Source organism: Macrobrachium rosenbergii, chromosome 49 (assembly GCF_040412425.1).
Source record: "Macrobrachium rosenbergii isolate ZJJX-2024 chromosome 49, ASM4041242v1, whole genome shotgun sequence".
Classification (NCBI taxonomy): domain Eukaryota; kingdom Metazoa; phylum Arthropoda; class Malacostraca; order Decapoda; family Palaemonidae; genus Macrobrachium; species Macrobrachium rosenbergii.
This window is the reverse complement of record NC_089789.1, coordinates 41,108,606-41,116,105: the sequence shown is the minus strand read 5'-3', so window position 1 is coordinate 41,116,105 and position 7,500 is coordinate 41,108,606. Positions and strand designations below refer to the sequence as shown.

The 7,500-nt window shown below is 37.7% G+C and overlaps 1 protein-coding gene and 1 long non-coding RNA gene across 2 annotated transcripts in view; both read left to right on the top strand.

Moving 5' to 3' along the window:
* LOC136832369 (syndecan-like) overlaps positions 1 to 7,500 on the top strand; it is a 173,345-nt gene that overhangs the window by 81,085 nt on the left and 84,760 nt on the right. The window lies entirely within an intron of this gene.
* Positions 4,754 to 6,289, top strand: LOC136832293 (uncharacterized). The gene is made up of 2 exons (XR_010851154.1): positions 4,754 to 4,854; positions 5,008 to 6,289. It is a non-coding gene; the product is annotated as an uncharacterized lncRNA (long non-coding RNA).

The following is a 7,500-nucleotide window of genomic DNA, read 5'->3' as shown; positions in this document are numbered from 1 at the left end:
TAATTATATGTATAATATATAATATACATATATATATATATAATTATATATGTATTAAATTATAATTATATATAATATATATATATATATATATAATGTATTAAATATATAATTATATATATAATTATGAAGCCATGCACTGCAGATTTCTGAAGCCTGCGTTTTTGTTGTCTGTGCTACAGAAACTCACGAAGGTTAATTAGACAAGATGAAAGTTTTATGATCCCTTTTGTACACTGCATTAGCTTGGAATATTAGGTGAGAGAGAGAGAGAGAGAGAGAGAGAACATTGTTTATTCAAGGGGGTTTTGTAATTACTTATTACCCTTATGAGATTTACCAATTTAAAGCAGCGGGAGTGGATTCTGGGATTAACACTTAACGACGTTACGGGACCCTTTAATTAACCCGTTTTATGTACAAGGGGCCTTTAAACTCATTCGTCCCCCACCAAGTACCCGGTCCTAGTCATTGAGTCCTTTTACTAACTCGGCAAGGACCTGGCTCCTCCGCCTCAGGATTTATTAGGCACCTGTTTGTTTTGAACGGTTTTGTTTTGTCCGGGTTGAACGTTGAGGTGCTGGCTCTCTCTCTCTCTCTCTCTCTCTCTCTCTCTCTCTCTCTCTCTCTCTCTCTCTCTAGTTATAAACAGGTCTCTCTCTCTCTCTCTCTCTCTCTCTCTCTCTCTCTCTCTCTCTCTCTCTCTCTCTCTCTCTCTCTATAGTTATAAACAGGGTCTCTCTCTCTCTCTCTCTCTCTCTCTCTCTCTCTCTCTCTCTCTCTCTCTCTCTCTCCATTCTCCCAAGGAGAGAAAAGGCAACCTGTCCGGTAGACAAATTAATTTGTCAGATTTTAACGCGGACCGAATTAGATGTTGGTTCTTCCTTTTGGTCTGAAGACGAGACCTTTTTTTTTTTTTTTTTTTTTTTTTTTTTTTTTTGAGGGGTTTCGAGAGCAGGAAAGGGCGGTGAACAGAAACCTCGATGGGTGAAAAGAAACCTTTGGAAACCCGGGTACAGTTTGTCTTCCTCTTTGAGGTAGGCCTAATTAAAGAAACCTTAGGCCGGGGCCTCTTGTAATCTCAAACTGTGAAAGTTTAATGTTAGTTTTAATTTTCTTTGTTAATGATGAAACGTTTTAAAGGGTTGTTCCTTGTTCAAGAGGCAGTGTATTTCATTGTAATTTATCTTTATTATTATTATTATTATCATTATTATTATTATTATTCATAAAAATCTCATAATCGCATGAGTCACTAAAACGGTGAAGAAGTCACATCGTGTCACTGTAGATATAATTAAAATTTTATATAAAACGAAAGCACTTGTTTTATACATATTTTAATATATATTTACACTGACATCATTGTAGAGTTCTTCACCATTATTATTATTATTATTATTATTATTATTATTATTATTATTATTATTATTATATATAAAGGAAACAGTTTTTATCTTAATATATTGCATGCATAAACACTGCTGTAAGAAATATCAGAGTGCTTTGTTAATCTCTATCACAATTTATTTTGAAACATCTCGTGGCGTTTCCTCGCATCGGCGGAGCTTTTGCTGACCTTCGCGAGAAGTTCGTCTGGTCCAAAGTTCAGTTGTTCCTCTGTTACTCTCTCCTTTAATTAAGCCGTTATTATCCTGTTCCTCCCTTTCTCTTTTTGAGGAATTGTTTAATGAGTTTTTTTTCTTTTTTTTTCTGGCGCTGCAATGAATGGACGAAGAGTCTGTAACGAACGCATTTATTTTGGTGGTGTTTTCTGTCAGTTTTTGCTTAAAATTGAAAATTAGTAAAATGATGAATTCTTCTAAATCTTTAGGCATCCGTTATTCGTAACGACTCGCTGCCGCTTGCAACAGGGCCATTAATCTGTTCTCAAACTTTTGTTATGTATAAACTTACTACCATAAAATGTCCATACTTTCAGTTCATATAAACTTGACCGCGATGAAGATTTTGGAGTTAATATCAACTTAAGAAAACCACCGCGACAGAATGTATCTAAACTTACTGCCAGTAAATGTTCATACTTTCAATTCATATAAGCTTGACCACGATGAAGATTTTGGAGTTAGTATCAACTTAAGAAAACCACCGTGACGTAAGGTATCGGAGTGTGACGGAAGAACGGAGAATTGAAAGAAAATAGCTAAAAGAAGCAATAAACTAAAAAGGTCAAAAGACAAAACTGAAAAAGAAAGAGGCAGAGCAGAAATAACATCGAAGAGCACATCAGGCCGACTGTAATATTCATGGCGGCCTTGAGAGAGAGAGAGAGAGAGAGAGAGAGAGAGAGAGAGAGAGAGAGAGAGAGAGGGAGAGACAGAGAGAGACAGAGAGAGAGACCTGAGAGAGAGAGAGGGAGAGGGTGGGGCGGGCGAGACCCTGACGGGTGGAGGGGGAGGAGAATCATGGCAGCCCGGAATTGAGTAGGAGAGCTGGGGATCTATGTGCTATGTTAGATCTGTTCCTCGTGCGTACTGGGAGGGTGGATTCTATTGATAGCACAGTGTGATTCTATCATGTTGTTGGATGACTTACGATTATATCATTCTGTCACTTGCTTTTGTTTTTGTGGACGAGATGGGTACAAAGGTACACGCGCGCTCTGGGCGCCCGCGCTCGCGCACTGCTCTATGCACACTTACAAACACACACACACACACACACTAACACATATAACACATATATATATGTGTGTGTGTTTGCGTTTGTGTTTGTAAGTGTGCACACACTCATTTATATACACACACACTTATGTATGTGTGTGCGTATGTATGTATTTATGTATGAATATAAATTTCAGCTTTCTAATGCCAGTAACCAAATTTACTTAATGGTTAAAGTGTGGTCTAAAAATTTAACATTAAACCTAATTGTTTTAATTAGATTATTTATGTTGTTATGGAGTATCATTTCGAGACCACTGGTTCTGTTGTCTGGACTCACCTTCTCTCGGTCTTCAAAAAAAAAATAATAATAAAATTCCAAAGTTTTGTTCCAAAGGAAAAGAGAAAAGTTAAAGAACATATATATACATCAGCACAAAAAATTTTATTTTTTTTTTTTAAGAAAAGTTATAAACTATCAAATTCTTTGATCCGAAGCAAGAGAAGATTCAATAGCGCTTTTCCAAAAAGAATAAATTATCATACTCTTTGATGAAATAAAACTGATTCTGCCGTGCCTTGATGGAAAGCAAAAAGAGAATTAGCTTTTCCGTTCTCTGGTAAAAAAAGAGAGAGAGAGAGAGAAAAAAAGACAAGAATACCGTTATCTGTATCAGCGCGAATCCTCAAGGTCGACTCCTTCCTCTGCTTTTAACGGAAGATTCTCTCTTCCTTCCTCTCTTTTAATGTGCTCGTTTTTCTCTTATTGTGCTCCTTTCGTAAGCGTCCATTTCCAAGTCTTCTCTCCCGGAGGGCGGCTTCAAAAGAGGGCGCCATAGAAAATTGGGCTTTTATTCTCTCTTTGCCTCTTTTCGGGAAAGGTTTGCAGGGCAGGCGAGAGAGAGAGAGAGAGAGAGAGAGAGAGAGAGAGAGAGAGGAATACTTTCGTTGATTGTAGATGCTGAGAGAGAGAGAAATACTTTCGTTGGCTTTAGATGCTGAGAGAGAGAGAGAGAGAGAGAGAGAGAGAGAGAGAGAGAGAGAGAGAGAGAGAGAGAGAGAGAGAATACTTTCGTTGATTTTAGATGCTGAGAGAGAGAGGGAGAAATACTTTCGTTGGCTTTAGATGCTGAGAGAGAGAGAGAGAATACTCGTTGAGAGAGAGATGCAGAGAGAGAGAGAGAGAATGTTTTCGTTGATTTTAGATGCTGAGAGAGAGAGAGAGAGAGAGGAGAAATACTTTCGTTGGAGAGAGAGAGAGAGAGAGAGCTGATTGAGAGAGAGAGAGAGAGAATCCGTTGATTTTAGATGCTGAGGGAGAGAGAGAGAAATACTTTCAGTTGGTTTTTAGATGCTGAGAAGAGAGAGAGAGAGAGAGAAATGTGAAATAATGCAGTTGGTTTTAGATGCTAGAGAGAGAAGATAAAGAGAGAGCTAAGATAAGGGGAGAAATTGATTTTAGATGCTGAGAGAGAGAGAAATAGGGGTTGATTTTAGATGCTGAGAGAGAGAGAGAGAGAGAGAGAGAGAGAGAGAGAGAAGAAATTGATAGTTGCTTATAGATGTTGTAGCAACAGTAAGATAGAGAGTTTGATGGAGAGAGAGAGAGAGAGAGAGAGTATTGAGATATAGTCAAATGGAATCCGTTACTAGTAAATAGAGGAGGTAAAAGAAATGTTTAAAGTAGGAGAAGTTCAAGCAAAGCAGAGATCAGACGGAGAGAAAAGGAGAGTTTTAAAAGGGATTCATAATGTGAGTAATATAGAGGTAGAGAGGAGGAAGATAAAAAGGGGAAAGCTAGAGATAAGAGAATTAAGCGAAGGCAATTGAAGTGAAAGGGCCGGAAAGATGATTGCAGAGGGGTGGAGAGGAAGAGGCGATAGAGAAGGAAGGTCAAAATTTTAAATGGGGGTCGGCGATGGAGCAAGAAGAATAGGATAGTTTGATAAGAGAGAGAGAGCAAGAGAGAGAGAGAGAGAGTCAGATTTTAAAAGAGTATTGAGAGAGAGAGTAAAAAAGATCATTAGTTTTAAAAGGAGGTCAACAGTAGAGACTGACGGAGAGTAAAAGGTCATTAGTTTTAAAAGGGATTCAACGATGAGAGAGAGAGTCAGAGTTTTAAAGAGAGAGAGAGAGAGAGAGAGGTCACTAGTTTTAAATGGGAGTCAGCGATCAGAGAGAGAGAGGTCACTAGTTTTAAATGGGGGTCAACGATGAGAGAGAGAGAGAGGTCACTAGTTTTAAATGGGGGTCAACGATCAGGAAGAGAGATTGATTGATTGATTGATTGATTAATTGAGGTTATCTGGCGTCACAAAGGGTCACGCCGATCAGGGGAGAGAGAGAGAGAGAGAGAGAGAGAGAGAGAGAGAGAGAGAGAGAGAGAGGTCACTAGTTTTAAATGGGCGTCAACGATGAGAGAGAGAGAGAGAGAGAGAGAGAGAGAGAGAGCACAGGAAAAAGGCCATGAGTTTTAAAAAGGGGTCAGCGACTGGGGGAACAAGGTTCATTAATTTATTCATAATCTTTTATTGACATCGAGTCACTTGGATTTGAGAGAAGCCTTAACTCTGCTCCGAAAGCTTCGCGTACAGCAGTGCCTCTGATTTTCTGGCCTGCAATAATTGTTCTGTTTTTATTTATCCTTTTGTCTATCTCTTGTTTTTTATTGGTAGCGTATGAATACTTTTATTCTGTAGAAGCTTGCTTTACAAGTTAATGGAATTTTAGCCTTGCTGCGTAAGTATGTTGGGTTCGTGTTGAATAATAATAATAATAATAATAATAATAATAATAATAATAATAATAATAATAATAATAATAATAATAATCCATACAAATCTCTATACATCTCGATTTCGAGACATTTCTTTATATATGTGTATATATATAATATTATTAAATATATTTATTATATATATTTCTGTAAGCCTTGAATCCGAACGGGAAGCATGTGAAGAAACCCTATTTTTCCAGAGAAGATTCGAACCCACTCACGTTAAACAACCTAATTCTAGCATAACATTAATTATCTGTAGTATTTTGGGTGTATGTGTGGGTTCGAACCCCACTTATAACTGTAAAAGTTTTTCATATATTTTATGAAGGGTTTATTGCGTACAGAAATAAGCGTATGCAAAAGAGTAACCTTACAAATAATAATAACAATAATAATAATAATAATAATATCTTTTGCTGTGATTATGTGTTTACTTAATTACGTTATTACTTATAGGATCAACCATTTTATGTCCTGAGAGAAAAAATTTAATATCAATTGATGATCAGGCGGGAAAAAAAATTAAATTTACATAATTATCAGATGGAAAATAAAGTAAAATCTTCACTTAATGAAAACTTGAAATTGATGATCAGAAAAAAGATCATTCAGTAATAATTGAGGGAAAATTAAGAACTTAATGGTCGGAATGAAATTATTAAAAAAAAAAAAAGTTCGACTGGTCATCAGATGGTAAAATTCAGCAGATCTTTCATTGTAACTAAATGGAAAGGAAAAAATATTAAAAAACTGTCACGACGTACAGAAAGTAAAAAAGGAGTAAATAAAAAAATCCAGTTGATAGAGAGAAGGAAAAGAAACAGCGAAGAAGACGTATCAACGCATACGAGATTGGATTGCTTGATCCAAATCTTGGAGAGAGAGAGAGAGAGAGAGAGAGAGAGAGAGAGAGAGAGAGGTGAGCCATGACACATACGTGGTAGGGCGTGTATGTGTATATGTGTGTATGTATGTATGTACGTATGTATGTATGTGTGTGACTGGAAGGGAGCCTGGGAGAGGGCCTGTTTCCTAGGTGATGAGTTAGCTGTCCCGATGCTGCCAGAGGTACGGTTGTTTTGGCGCTCGGGGTCTCTCCGGAGTGGTGGCACACGGATCGTCGAGGCTAAAAAAAAAAAAAAAGTTGTAAGTCGCTGTCGAGGTATTTTTGGCGCTGGCGGAAAACGAGATCGGGTTTGAGAACGACCGGAGCGTGATTGAGATGAGATATGATTTTGTACTGCTTCTGGAATGAATGAGTTGGAGAACGATCGAAGTACGATCAAGGTATCTTTTGGTCAAACAGAATTGAGCTAGGTTGAGAATCTTTCGGTCAAACAGAATGGAGGCCAGGTTGAGAGTGATCGAAGCGTGACCAGGCCATGTTTTCGGTGCTGACTGAAGCGAACTGAGATTGAGAATGATCGGAGATTGGTGGATCTTTGCCTGGATCATCACAAAATGAAAATAGGTTGAGAATGGCAGAAGTGCTGTCAAGGTATTGAGTGGTGCAGACTGAAATGAAATCAGGTTGAGAATGATCGAAGTTTTATCTGTGTATATTTCAAAGACCAAAATGAAATCAGATTGAGAAAGATCGAAGCTTTATCTAGCTCTGTTTCGAAGACCAATATGAAATCAGGTTGAGAATGATCGAAGTTTTATCTGTCTATGTTTCGAATACCAAAATGAAATCGGGTTGAGAATGATCGAAGCTTTATCCCGGTATTTTTCGAAGCCCAAAATGAAATCAGGTTGAGAATGATCGAAGTTTTATCTGTCTATGTTTCGAAGACCAAAATGAAATCAGGTTGAGAATGGTCGAAGCATTATCTGTCTATGTTTCGAAGACCAAAATGAAATTAGGTTGAGCATTATCGAAGCCTCATCTGTCTATGTTTCGAAGACCAAAATGAAATCAGGTTGAGAATGGTAGAAACGTGATAGAGCAATAAAATGAAATCGGGTTGAGAACAGTCGAAGCGTATCAGATCACATATGACTCAGATCAGGTTCATTTAATTAGACATTCTGGAGGACAGGTATATCCTGTTCCATACTCCGTAAAGAGAAGGATGTGCCGGGTGATTAAGATCC